This window comes from Ochotona princeps, chromosome 6 (genome assembly GCF_030435755.1).
Source record: "Ochotona princeps isolate mOchPri1 chromosome 6, mOchPri1.hap1, whole genome shotgun sequence".
In the NCBI taxonomy this organism is placed as follows: domain Eukaryota; kingdom Metazoa; phylum Chordata; class Mammalia; order Lagomorpha; family Ochotonidae; genus Ochotona; species Ochotona princeps.
The window spans coordinates 37970391-37985443 of NC_080837.1; positions in this window are offsets into that span (position 1 = coordinate 37970391).

The window sequence follows — 15053 nt, forward strand, 5'->3', positions numbered from 1 at the left end:
GTGACCTTAAAAAAAAAAAAAGATTGATTTATGTATTTGAAAAGCAAGGAGACAGAGAGGGAGAGACACGGGCACGGGGGAAGGGAGGGCGTGGTGAGCAGAGACTTCCATCTGCTGAACTACCCTCCAAGTGTCTGGAATAGCCAATGTTGGGCCAGGCTGAAATCAGAAGCCGGCATGCTGCACTCACATGGGTGGCAGGAGCTCAAGCATTTGAGCCATCATTTGCTTAGTCCTAGATCCGTTAGTGGGAAGTGGGATCGAAAGTGGAGGATTGGGCCTAGTGTGATTGCTCAGTAGCCAAATCCTCACCTTGCAAGCACTGGGATCCCATATGGGAACCAGTTTGTATCCTGGCTGCTCCACTTCCCATCTAGTTCCCTGCTTGTGACTTTGGAAAGCAGTCAAGGATGGCCCAAAGCCTTGGGACTCTGAACCTGCTTGGGAAACCAGGAAAAAGCCCCTGGCTCCTTTTCCTCTCGGGCCTTTGTGGCCATTTGGGTAGTGAAGCAGTGGATGGAAGATCTTTCTCTCTGCCTCTTCTTCTCTCCGTAAATCTGATCTGTCTTTCCAATAAAAATACTTAAATCTTTCTTTTTTAAATAATTAAATCTAAAAAAAAATGTGGAGTGTCATGGTCTCCAGCCAGCACTCACTCCAACATGGGCGGCAGGTGTCTCAAGTGGTGGCACTACAACGCTCAACCCCAAATTCTTGATTTTCACCACTTTCTATACAGTGTGTGGGAAGGGTGGCATTTGCTCTTTGGATCTCAGTCTTTCCTATAGCATTACTCAAGTGTCCCATAAAATGTGATACAAAAGGGCCCAGCGTGGTAGCCTAGTGGCTAAAGTCCTCACCTTGCACACGCCAGGATCCCATATGGGTGCCAGTTCTAGTCGCGGCAGTTCCACTTCCTATCCAGCTCCCTGTTTGTGGCCTGGGAAAGCAGACAAGGATGGCCCGAGGCCTTGGGACCCTGCACCTGTGTGGGAGACCTGGAGGAAACTCCAGGTTCCTGGCTTCAGTTTGGCGCAGTACCGGCCATTGCAGTCACTTGGGGAGTGATTCATCGGATGGAAGATCTATCTCTGTATATCTGACTTTGCAATGAAAATAAAAAATAAATCTTTTTTAAAAATGTGATACAGCAGAGCAGTTAGACTACACCCATAGCTTGTTTTGCTAGGGGAAAAAAAAGTTATTTCTTCCAAATAAATGTATCTTTAACCAAAAAAAAAGGGGGGGTAGTAGGTTAAAAAGAGAGACAAAATGTGCTCTGTGGTCTCTGCTGTCATTTGGAACAGAACTTCTTGTTTGGCTGGACAGTGACTGAATGGCCAGCTTGGGGTCCTGGTAATGGTATAAGCATTGTTAGATGTACCCACCAACAGAGAGGAAGTCAGGACTAAGCCTGTGCACAATTATGGTTGAAAGAGGATGGGACAGGACGCGGCGCCATGGCCTAGCAATTAAAGTCCTCACCTTGAACTCACCAGGATCCCATATGAGCACCGGCTCTAATCCTGGCAACTCCACTTCCCATGCAGCTCCCTGCTTGTGGCCTGGGAAAGTGGTCAAGAACGGCCCAAAGCTTTGGGATCATGCACCCGCATGGGAGACCTGGGAGGTTCCTGGCTCCTGCTTCAGTTTGGCTCAGCTCCGGCCGTTGCGGTCACTTGGGGAGTGATTCATCGGATGGAAGATCTTCTTTTCTATCTCTCCTCCTCTCTGCATATCTGACTTTTCAATAAAAATAAGCAAATCTGAAAGAAAGAAAGAAAGAAAGAAAGAAAGAAAGAAAGAAAGAAAGAAAGAGAGAAAGAAAGAAAGAAAAAGACAAAGGCTCAGTTTGTTGAGCGCAGGTGGGACACAGACAATGTGTCATGCATAGCTCTTTCCTTCTGGGATCCTCAGGTCAGTGCAAGACAGAAACAGATAAACACACTTTTAGTACCTTGTCACCACAGTTGTACGTAAATAAATGCAGAGGGCCACCGGAGCATACAGCAGTGACTTCCAGTGCAGGTCCTGGGGAAGAAAGGGTTAGAGAAATTTCCCCAGTTAAGATGGCGCACCTGCACAGTCAGGGAGACATGGCATAGTCCTTTTTTTCTTTTTTTAAAGATCTATTTATTTTTATTACGAAGTCAGATATACAGAGAGGAGGAGAGACAGAGAGGAAGATCTTCTGTCTGATGATTCACTCCCCAAGTGAGCCGTAACGTCCGGTGCTGTGCCGATCCGAAGCCGCGAACCAGGAACCTCTTCCAGTTCTCCCACGCAGGTGCAGGGTCCCCATCTTCAACTGCTTTCCCAGGCCACAAGCAAGGAGCTGGATGGAAGTGGAGCCGCCGGGATTAGAACCGGAGCTCGTATGGGATCCTGGCGCGTTGAAGGCGAGGACTTTAGCCGCTAGGCCATGCTGCCGGGCCGAGACTTAGCATAGTCTTAAAGACAACACAAGTTACTGTTTTATCTGTAGTATATAGCCCCCTTCTTTCTATTCTCATTCTCTGGTGGGTTCTCCACCCATGCCTCACCTCCAAACTCCCATGCTGACCTTTCAAAACACACCTCCCCTGTGTCCCATTCTCTCTCCTAAGTATCACCTTGAAGACACAGCATCTAAGTCACACTGAGACATTGGGAACACTTGCTGTGGGAATGCAGGATTTCCCATGTGTTACCTTCTAGAATGCAAATCAGAGCAGTAAGGGTTTGGTGTTCAAGGAAGAGTCTGGAATGCTGTGGCAGATGAAAAGTTACCTAAAATTCTTCCCTTTAATTTCCAGGAAAAACATACTCACTTCCATCAGTCCTTAAAATAACCCAAACTTGGGCTGGCGCTATGGCATTCTAGGCTAATCCTCTACCTGCAGCACCAGCATTCCAAATGGGCACTGGTTTGTGTCCAGACTGCTCCATATCCTATCCAGCTTCCTGCTTATGACACGAGGAAGCAGCAGAGGCAAGGTTCTATACCTATGTAGGGGATCCAGAAGAAGCTCCCAGCTCCTGGCTTTGAATCAGCTTAGCTCCAGCCATTGTAGCCATTTAGAGTGAACTAGCAGATGGATGATTTCTCTCTCTCCCTCCTTTTCTCTGTGTAATTCTGCCTGTTGAATAAAAAGAGCACTTCAGGGGGAAAAAAAAGGCAATATAATATATATAGTATAGTACAATAGGTCATGTTGACCTGGGTCTCATGGGATCGAGGAGGGGTGTATTTGCTTCAGCTTCCTGGGGCAGTCCCTGGCACTGCTTGGCTCATGGTTGTCTGGTCCATCTCCAGAGTCAGAGAGATAGCGCTCCTGAGCTGGCTTCCAGCAGCACACCTCCTCCTCCGCCTCCAGTCAAGTAGGTGTCTGCTTTGGAGGGTTCCCGGAGTTTGCCTGGGCTCAGCTGAGGAATCCTTAAGGTTAACTTTTCATTGTCAAGATTCTGGGCCTCAATCACCGCATGAAGAAAAACATCCACAGTGTCTGTGGATTAGAGCAGGGACATGATTGGAGGCCCTTTTTTGCCTTACCACGGGGGCGGGGAGAGTGTTAAAAATGTTGGTCTTGCTAAACCTAGTGACCACAGAGAACCCTTTCTACACATCTTTCAGGACAGATTTGAGCACCTATGACTCAACGCATTGCTCCTCTCAGGACTCTTTTTAACTGGGACCTCCAGGAGAAGACAATGTGTAAAAGAATGAATGAAAGGTAGCATCCCAGGCACAATAGCAGCTGGTCACAGTGTGAAACTCCTTCTAGCAGGCCGCTTAGTCTCCGGGCATTGATTCCCATCAAGGTAATATCAACCTGCATACAGGGCTCTTAGATGGGTGCAGTCTGTCAGGAAGTCTGTGAGCTCTTGTTTGGCCTGGTGGGGAGATGTGTGTATGTGTGTTCTCGACTGTGCAAATGCTGGTTTTCACAATGTCGCCTTGCCTTCAGGGAAGTGCCCCAAATCCAGCTACAGCAGGCCAAACAGTCCAAAGAGGTCACCCTCTGGTCCCCAGGGAGACTGTGCTCTCACTGCTTGCTCACTGTGCAACCACAGAGAGAGGGAGGGACTCTTTTGTGGTAGCAGGAAGGTCAACGAGGGGAGAACTGAAGGCAAGGGGACAGTGTTCAGGGCCAGAGGAAAGCACATCTGGGAAAACAGTACCACCAGGCTGGCCTTGACCCCAGCAACAGCTCAGCCAATCAAAACGGCTCTCAATCTTGACTTACCAGTGGTTAGATGTTTTGACGTGGGAGAACCAATGAAAATGAGGCATAATAGCCCAAACTAACTTGTGTTGCCAGGAGGAAGGGAGACAACGGGCAAAAAAAAAAAAAAAAAAAAAATGCATTGGCCCAGGATTGGGGGCTACTGGCTGCAGGCCCAGCTGCATCTCCCAACAACTGCTGCTGACAAGGTACTAGGGAACTCTGCAAGAAGCTAAGTTTCCCTCACTGAATCTCCATGGAAACTCCTTCTTGGACCATGCTTCTGCTTTTTTGCACAAGTACCTTCCTTTTCTTGGTCTTCTGAAATACTGGAAATACCTGCAGCCTGAACAAGAATTTCCACACTGATAGATGTCATACATGCTTAATAGTGAGATATCACTTATCAACTTCACAGCATCTGACAGAAAAGAACCAAAAGGTCAGAGGACACCACAAGCTGAGAACATGAGCAGTCATAGGGCAGGGCTGTTACAAAACAAGGTGGCGTGGCTGGGGGCCTGGAGAGCCAGCCACTTGGTGCAGTGAATGAAATGCCACTTGAGATACCAACATCCCTGGTAAAGTTCTGGCTCCTTCATCTCTGATCTAGCTTACTACTAATGCACACCCTGGGATGCAGCCTGTGATGGCACAAGCAACTGATTCCTGCCACCCCAGCGGGAGACCTAGATGAAGCTCTTGCCTCCTGGCTTCAGCCTAGTCCAGCCCTGGCCACTGTAGACCTTTTGGGGGAGTGAACCTACAGTAAGATGTCTCTGCCTCTCTCTCCATCTTGTAAATGAAAGAGGAAAAAAGAAAGAAACAAGATAAGAATTAAATGAATCTGTAGGGACCAATATTGTGGTGTAGCAGATAATGACACAGTCTGCAATGCCAGCATCCCATATGGGTGCCTATTCTTTTCCCAGCTTCTCCACTCTTGACCCAGCTCCCTGATAAAGGCCTGAGAAAACAATGGAAGACAGCTCAAATGCTTGGGTCCCTGACACCAAAGTGGAAGACTCGGATGAAGTTCTTGATCCCTGGTTTTAGCCTGGGCCAAGCCCAGACATTGTAGTAAAGAGAAAAGTAAGGGTTAATGCTTTTTCTGCTTCTGTATCCTGCTTGGAGATCAGATAAGGGGTAGGGGAATGGCCATGATGGGCCTGACAATGGGAAGAAGGCCTAAGCTTCTGTCTCCTGATAAGTAAATTCCTTACTCCGAGGAAATGAGGCTGGAGGGCCCTGAGCTGGCGCCAGAATAAGGTCATAAAATTTGTACCAAACCCAGCAGGTGTGCTGAGCTCGCAGTATAAAATGTCTGTACCCCTGGACATCGGGGCTCTCACTCTGTCGTAGGAGTGGGGCCCATCCGCGAATGTCAATAAAATTCCTCTTGCTATTGCAGCCTCTGATCTGGTTATTGGGAGCTTTCGGGCAGCGATTCCTGGGGCCCACACCCATTAAACCCCCGCGGTTTAACAGTAGTCATTTGAGGTGTAAACCAACAGATGAAAGAACTCTGTCTTACTCTCTCTCACTCTCTCCTCTCTTCTCTAACTCAAATGAATAAATAAGTCTTCTTTTTTAAAATGATGTTGCTTGTTTAAAAAAAATGCCAGTGTGGACTGTTTTGCCTTATCCTGACTGGCATTATGCGCTCTTGGCGGTCTTGGACAATCTCAGAGAGTTCCCAGAAGCCAGCATGGTGGCACAGTTTGCTTAGCCTCTGCCTTGGAGCAGCAGGTACTCGTGATTGTACTCACTTCACATCTGATATGATGCAAACTCTAACAATTAAAGTGATAAAAGTCACCCACAGAGGAAGAGCTGAGCAGGCTTTGAATGCTGTGAGCTTCAGATCCTAGGAGAAATAAGGATCTCAAACTCAGTATTCTGGGCGCCAGAAAAAATAAGGGATTGAACCAGTTTCAAAGTCTCATCTACTTCATCTCAACTTCTTTCTGGGTTCCACAGTCTGAGGGAGGGGCAAATTCAGGGTCGCTCTCAGCGCCATCTGAGATTTTACTCACTTCCATGTGTAAGGTGTATTCCAAAAACTGACAGGTGGGATCTCCAACAGGCCATGTGTCTAGCCTTTGAGGAAGAATGGCGAAGTCAAGGGGGTTTGACCATGGGCAACGTAAATGCTGTGCCAAATGTCCGCCTGGTTCCTGATGTTTTTGACATTCCGCCCTGTAGCTATGGGGCTGAGCAACAAGTCACAAGCTTCTCTCCACTGCCAAGGAGACACAGCTCCTACACTGGCTGACTTGAGTATGATGAGGATGGCACCTGGCAAAGCCAGCCAGTGTGGGGAAGCCTACAGCAGGATGCAATGGCTGGGATTGGGTGTTTCTGAGCTTCAGTTGCTTTCTTGCCAGGCAAGTTTCTTTGCTCCCTGCCTTGAGGCTTGCTGTAGACTGTGTGAAGTTTGCTTCTGATGCTATTTTTAAGATTTATTTATTTGAAAGGCAGAGTTACAGAGAAAGAGAGGGAGATACAGAGAGAGCAAGATCTTCCACTTTCTGGTTCATTCCCCAAATGGTCGCAACTGCCAAAGCTAGGTGATTCTGAAGCCAGGAGCCAGGATTTTCTGGATATCCAATTTGGGTACAGAGGCCCAGGGACTTGGGTTATCCTGCACTTCTTTTCCAGGCCATAAACAGGGAGCTGAATTTGAAGTAGAATAGCCAGGACTCAAACAGTGGCCATTCCAGATGTTGGTGCCTCAGGTGACAGCTTTACTCACAATGCTGCTGTGCCAAACTCCATTCTTCCTTTGTTTACAATCACCCTGGGGCACCAGCAGGGAAACCCAATTTGGGGCCCTTCTAGAACATTTTGGAAGAAACTTCACATTCCAGAAGCCCCTGGGCTTAGACATGCTGAAGATGTGGGCTTCAGAGTCTTGTGTCAGAATGGAACAAGCTTCTCTTCTCTAAATGTGGCTCTTGGGCACACTGCCTCTGAGGAGGCCCAGTGCCCTTCCTCTGACAAAGGCTCCCGAGCTGAAGTGGGGAGAATAGAGACCAGACAGGCAAAATTGGCTGGTCATTATCTCCTGAAAGCCAGGACCAAGTGAAGGGCTGCACATCTCCTTGAATCAATCTGCACCAATCTTTCCTCATCCTTCTTCTACACTTTCACTTATTTATTTGGATGATAGAGAGGCAGAGATCTCTAATCCACTGGTTCATTTTAGGCCAGCCCAAAGCCAGGGGTCTGGAACTCAGTCCAGGTCTCTTACCTGGGTGGCAGTGATCCAAGCTTTTGAGCATCACCTGCTGCCTCCCGGTGTGCAACGCCAGCAGGAAGCTAAAATCAGAAGTGGAGCCAGGACCCAAACTCAGGCACTCCAATATGACACGTGGGCATAGCCACTAAGACATATACTGTGCCTTCACTATTACCCTAAATGTTCCTCCCTCATTTGAGTCTCCTTTTCAATATCTTTCCAGTACTCTGCCAAGGAGTGGCAGAAAGTAGCAGGCATTCCAAGAGAAAGGCAGGGATGTTTGCAAACCCGACCCCCTGCATTTCCAGCAGCAGAGCTGTGGTGAGATGTGTACCTCGAGCAGACCTTGGCAATGAACCTGGCTCACCCATGGTGGCTGCCCTGGAGAAGGGAAGACCCCACTACACAGGCAAGCAGGAAAGAGGTTCACCCTTCCCATTCAACAGGAAAAACAGGAAATGAACAGGCTGGCCTCCTTCTGGCAGTGTTTCCCTTACCACTGTGAAAGTCTTGGTACACAGTGTGTCTGTTCTTGCTCCTTAGTTGAATTCCCTGCACCTGGCTGAGGTAGGACTTCAATAGACAAGGGAAATGGACATAAGGCATAGCTTTGTCAGATCCAGCCCTTAGAATGTCCTTCTTTCACTCAACAAACATTTCTTGATTGCTTTGTGCCCAAAGCTGTGCTAATCATCAGGAATATAAATAGGAAAAAAGCACAAACTCTATGGTCAAGGATATCAATCTATAACCCAACAGCCCAGGAGCTGTAATCTGTGTTGCTTGTGCCAGAGAGGGCTTAGTGAGGGTTATTGGGGGTCACTCTGACTGGGCTGCAATTCCCTCCGATGTACATGAGGGCTGAGTGTGTGGTGGGCAGGGTTGGGCTGGGCTGCAGCATCCATTGGTTTGTGTAAGAGATGAGGCTGGAGATAGAACTGACCTGGCAACTGCAACCACCAGTGTGTAAGCTGATGTGGATGACGCATAGAGCCAGACATCACACTGGCAAACACACATGAGTCAGGTCTGGGGTCACTTCACACGAGGTTTTTTGGGGGATCCCCCAAATGAACCACTGAACTCAAAACTCCAGTTATTGGGAGAATCACAGGATCTGTGGTCAAACTATGCAGTGCTTGTGTCAGAACTGGGCCTTCTCAGTGGCTTAGAGGAAGTGCTTGGCATAGCCAGATGCATAAGAAGGATATGACAGTCCATCACATCCTGAAAAGGATATCTGGTACCATAGCAGAAAAAGGAGGGCAGAACAAATTGGTCATACGTCCTAGTCAAGTGTTGACAGTAAACATCTGGATACCTGGAGACTCTGGGGTGGACTATGGCAGCCAATGGACTTTGGAAGGATTTCCTCATCTTTGGATTGGTGAGATAAATAGCATTTCAGAATGAAGCTACTTGAGCAGAACCCTCGGAGCATGCTCTAAATCAGGGAACCTGGGTTGAGATTGGGTGGCCATTCCCCATTCCCAGGTACTGAGGTGATTGGGTGACTGGGTATGGCTACTCCCCTAATCTCCTGCCTTCCCCTAGATACAGAAAATTTGGAAACAATGGTCTCACTCACTTTCCCCTAATCCTCAACCCTTCCCACTCTAACCAACTATGTAAACATTATTTAAAAATAAAAGTTAAAAAAAAATTCCCAGCTGTGGAATCATTCATTGCACTTACCTCTGAGCAGGACTGCAGATCCCTTGATGCAGCTTTAGGTGAGAAAGGGGTGGTGCACAGCATGGGCATTTCGCTTGCCTGGATACATTCTCTTCCTCATCCCAGACACAGCTCCTGGATGCCAAATTTGTATTTGCTTTATCCCGACCAGGCCACTGAGGCTGCCAAGACCAGAGGGAACCCGCCTGGCTGGTCTGACTGGTTGGGCTGCACTTGGCAGCTCCTGCCTCTCCTGGTATCTCCCCCAAGTTCCTCTCTTTGCTGAGCTCCCCACCCCTAGCTCAGAAACCAGCTCCTTCTTGACCAGTGTCGTCCCTGGAGCTCTGCCCTCCTGACCCCTTGGGGACCTGAAAAAGCGCTGTGATATTTCGGTTTCCATGTCCCTGCTGTCCTCCTGAAGTCCCGTGCAGAGGGCAGGCTGTCTTCCCCTAGGTCCTAGGAGTGTAAAAAAGCACTTCAAACAGCACTTCAAGCTACCCCAAGACATTGCTACTCTCCAGGGCCGTTGGAGGATACTTCTGGTTGTCTTGGCCATGGAGGAGCATTGTGGACATTCACTATTATTATTGTTGTTGAAATTATTTCCCAGCGGCGTGGCCTAGGGGCTAAAGTCCTCGCCTTGAATGTGCCAGGATCCCATATGGGCACTGATTCTAATCCCGGCAGCTCCACTTCCCATCCAGCTCCCTGCTTGTGGCCTGGGAAAGCAGTTAAGGATGGCCCAAGGCTTTGGTACCCTGCACCCGTGTGGGAGACCTGGAAGAGGTTCCTGGTTCCCAGCCTCGGATCGGCACAGCACCGGCCCGTGGTGCTCAGTTAGGGAGTGAACCATTGAATGGAAGATCTTCCTCTCTGTCTCTTCTCTCTGTATATCTTACTTAGTAATAAAAATAAATAAATCTTTTTAAAAAATTATTATTATTTATTTCAATTTTACTTGAAAGGCAGAAAGACAGAGATGTCTTTCATTTACTGGTTCACTCTGCAAATGCCCTCAACAGCCAAGGTAGGGCTGGACCAGGCTGAAGCCAAGAGCCAAGAACTCAGTCCAGGTCTCCTACAAAGATGGCAGGAACCAAGTATACTTGAGCGATCCTCTGCTGCCCCTACCAGGGCGTACATTAGCTGGAAGCTGGAATTGGCAGTTGAGTCTGAACTCTTACAGGGTGTCCCAAGCAGGGTCTTAATATCTGTGCCAACATGTTTGTCTCCCTGCATGGTGGACATTTAATGGGGATGGGACAGAATGTTCTGCAAAGCAAGGAACAACTCCACACAACAAAGGATTGCCCCATCTCAATGGCAGTGACACCCTCTCCCTCCATTAAAAACCAGGGCACTGCATCCATTTTATTCTGGACTGCAATGTGTGGACTGTCTGTAGCTGTACTCCTCAAACTTGGTTGTATAGACTTTTTTTTTTTTTTAAGATTTTATTATTATTGGAAAGCCAGATATACAGAGAGGAAGATCTTCCATCCGATGTTTCACTCCCCAAGTGAAAGCAACGGGCCGGTACGCGCCGATCTGATGCCGGGAACCTGGAACCTCCTCCGGGTCTCCCACGCAGGTGCAGTGTCCCAAAGCTTTGGGCCGTCCTCGACTGCTTTTTCCAGGCCACAAGCAGGGAGCTGGATGGGAGTGGAGCTGCCGGGATTAGAACTGGCACCCATATGGGATCCTGGGGCGTTCAAGGCAAGGACTTTAGCCGCTAGGCCACGCCGCCAGGCCCGGTTGTATAGACTTTTAAGATTTATTCTTTATTTTTATTAGAAAGTTAAACATAAAGAGAGGAGGAGAAACAGAGGGGAAGATCTTCCATCCGATGATTCTTTCCCCAAGCAGCCACAATGGCCGGAGCCGAGCCAATCCAAAGCCAGGAGTCAGGAGTCTCCTCTGGGTCTCCCACGTGGATGCAGGGTCCCAAGACCTTGGTCATCTTCAACTGCCTTCCCAGGCCACAAGCAGGCAGCTGGATGGGAAGCAGGGCTGCTGGGATCAGAACCAGCGCTTATGTGGGATCCCAGTGCATGCATGCATGGTGAGGACCCTAGCCACCAGGTCACCACACCGGGCCCCCCGGCGGTATTTTTAAAATGTAGATCCCATATGGATGCTGGTTCTGGTGGGATCTGGTGGGATCTGGGGCCTGCCTGTACGGTGAGTGCCGGTTCTGTGAGCTCCAGGGGAGGAGTATGGAGGGACACTGATTGCCTGGCCTGGATCCTTGGGCCCGCCTATGAGGGATACCAGGTCTGTGAGTCCCAGGAGTAGGGGGTCTGGTGGACTCGGGTCACTTGACCCCAGTCCTTGGGTGACCTCATGAGAACTGGTACTCCTGAGTGAAAAAGACGGAGCAGTAGACGTCTGGCCCAAATGAACATGGAGGATATGGCAGCTCAATGGGGACTACAGAGGACATCTAGTACCACAGCAATGGAAAGAGAACAGAACAAATTGGACAACTACCCCAGTCAAAGGATGACGAATGGAGACTCTAAGGTCGAATATGTCAGTCAATGGACATTGGAAGAGTTTCCTCATTTATGGATCGGCGAGATCAACAACATCTCAGAACTATGGCAACCACCTGGGTAGAACCCTTGGAGCATGCGCCACATTAGTACCATGGGTTGGTGTAGGGTGGCCGTTCCCTATCCTTGGGTGCTGGGGCAGATGGGAGGCTGAGTATGGCTTCTTCCCTTCCCCCAGAAGTAGGAAGTAGTAGTAGAAAATTTGGAAACAAGGATCATACCCACTTTTCCCTAACTCTTGATCCTTCCCACCCTGATCAACTTTGTAAACATCATCTAAAATAAATAGAAATTATATAAAAAACAAACACAAACAAACAAAAAAGCAAGAAATTTGCCATGTGATCCACTAGTGGTAACCCTGGGACTAGACCCTGGTCCTCTTACGCACCACAATGCACATGAGAAATGGGTAAGCCACCAGGTGTCCTTCATTTGACTTGGTTGCCAGGAAGTCAGACATGAAATGTTGCATGTAATTATAAAAATCACCTCAGCACTCATTTCCTGGAATGATCATCACCCCATTTTATTATGACTCTGATTTGCTTATCCTTGTTTCAGTAATTCTATTGTTTGTCATCTACTAGAAATTGCCTCAAATTACATTTGGAAATAAGTGGAGTATGAATAAGAAGTCTTAACAGAATTTTGTCAGTTTTGATGAAACTTTGCTATGACAAGATATAATGAGACTATTTCTAAAGTGCAAATCTGCAGGTGGGCAAGCTGTGACCAGCATGATGCTTCTACTCAGAAAAGTCTTCAGGAATATGAGCCTTGGGTATCCTGAGCTGCCAGCTGCAACCTGGCCTTCTTATTGTCTACTAAGAGAGCCAGCATTGTAGCACAGCAAACTGAGCTGCTGTTTGTGATGGTTCCATCCCACATTGGAGTGCCTGTTGGAGTCTTGGCTGTTTTGCTTCTGAGCCAGCTTTTGGCCAATGTACCCGAGAAAGCCATGGATAATGGGCCAAATGCCGGGGTCCGTGTGATGGATGTGGAAGACAGGAAGGTGTGAGGAGCATTGCTTCCATTGCAGGCAGGGCCGCGAAGGAACCCCCCGCTGAGCAGGGCTATGGCGGGATGTTGCTTTGATCACCTGAATGCAGCCCGCTTTCCATTGCCGGACACCGGACTTCCCCACTGAGTTTTCAGTAATCTACCTAGGCATTGTCTGCCTCTGCGGAGTTAAGAGTTGAGGTATGGTATCTGTGGGAGCTTGGAAGCTGATGTTGCTGATGTTGCTTTTAGCAGTGAGGTTTCTCACTACTGCTGCCACAGCTGCCCCCATTGATATGCTGATCAAGGGTGTTCCATCCCCAGGTGGTGGGAACTTGTTTACAGCCTTTCCTCTCCCATTGACGTGATGATATGCTAATCAAGGGTGCTAACTTCCCAGGTATAGGGGAAACCCCTTCTTTCCTTCTTTCTTTGATCTTTGGGTCCTGCCTCCTGTGTTACATTTCCTCCCTTAGCTGATTCAAGAGCTATGCTTGTGGCCTGGGAAAGCAGTCGAGGACCGCCAAGTGCTTTGGGACCCTGCACCCGTGTGGGAGACCCGGAAGAGGTTCCTGGTTCCTGGCATCAGATCGGCGCGCACCAGCCTGTTGCGGCTCACTTGGGGAGTGAAACATCGGATGGAAGATCTTCTTCTCTGTCTCTCCTCCTCTCTGTATATCCGGCTTTCCAATAATAATAAAATCTTAAAAAAAAAAAAAAAAAGAGCTATGTGTTACTGATTGAGCTTGCCTTAGGTGAGATAGACGGCAGAATTATCTTTAGTAACACCCACTTAATCATGACGTAAAAAGTCTGAGCCAGAGTTTAACTGATTCTGTATAAATAAAGCGGACGGCTTTATTGCTGTGTCCACTATCTTCAAGGAATTCTGGTGGTCCGTCTCTTTCTTTCTCTCTTTGCGCCGACTCCACGCACACTTCGCGAGTTCTGAACCCCGGGCCGGAGCTGGACTCAGGCAAGTGGCGCCCAACGTGGGCTCCTGCTTCCCATGTGGGAGGCTTAGATGGAGTTCTTGGCTCCTGGTTTTGGCCTGCTTCACCTGGCTGTGGTGGCCAGAGGTGCAAGGTCTCCTTCTTTCTCTCCCCTTTCTGTATCACTCTGCCTCTCAAACAAGTAAATTCCTTTTTTAAAATACTGCTAAGACTCTTCCATGGTTTAAGTATAGCTTGGACATATCCCCTGCAAGGTTTTATGTACTGAAATGTAATCCTCATTGTGAGGGATTAAGAGGTCAGAACCCTAATCCAACTCGGGTGTTGAGCATGGGACCTTTGGCAGGCGATTAGGAGTAAATCAGTTCATCAGGGTGGAGTCCCCATGCTTGAATCCTGCTGGTTTTACAGGTAGAGAGACACAGAAGAAATGTGTGCACGCGGGCCTGCTCCCTGCCTCTCACCCCATGGTGTTTGTCTCCTGTGTTAGATTAGAGTAATGCTGGGCCTGGCAAGATAGCGTAGTGGTTAAAGTCCTCGCCTTGCACACGCCAGGATCCCATATGGGCGCCGGTTCCAATCCTGGTGGCCCTGCTTCCCATCCAGCTCCCTGCTTGTGGCCTGGGAAAGCATTCGAGGACTGCCCAAAATCTTGGGACCCTTCACCCGTGTGGGAGCTCCGGATGAAGTTCCTGGCTCCTGGCATCAGATTGGCTCAGCTCCAGCCGTTGCGGCTCACTTGGGGAGTAAATGGATGGCCGGAAAATCTTCCTCTCTGTCTCTCCTCCTCTCTGTATATCTGCCTTTCCAATAAAAATAAATAAATTTTTAAAAAAAAGATTATAGTAATGCTAAACAGCCCCATCCAAACCCTTGCCAGAAGCAGGTGAAAACCCCATGAACTGAGCAGAGGTACCAGTTCCAGGCCTCACCCTCATCAACCCCTCAACTGGCACATCACCACACCTGGGAGCCTCTGGATACTTAGATCTCAGCAACATATCAGCCCGGGAATGAAGCTGGAGTGAAGGGTGCAGGGAAGAGACAGAGCTGAGGCCCCAATCCACCTCTGTAGAAGGAAGAAAATGAGGCTTCTTCAGGGCAAACACCAGGTTGGGATTCCCCTGGGAGAAGGCAAGACTGGGGTAGTTTCTTGGACTGTGACAGCCTCCGAGGCCTAAAGCTGAACTGTGCTACAGCCAGTCCCCAGGTATAGGAAAGCAACCCAGAACAGTATAAGCAGTGAGCAAATTGAGTTATGATAGTTTGAATCATGACAAATGAATACCTTCACTTGGATAGTGACCTGGCCTACTTGGATTCAGGGTCAACACTGTGCAGTCCCCATGAGGGAACTGAGTGTGTGGGCCCTGTCCCAAGCTTGCTCCTCCTCAGTAAGGGATTTGGAATCTGTTTTAGCACA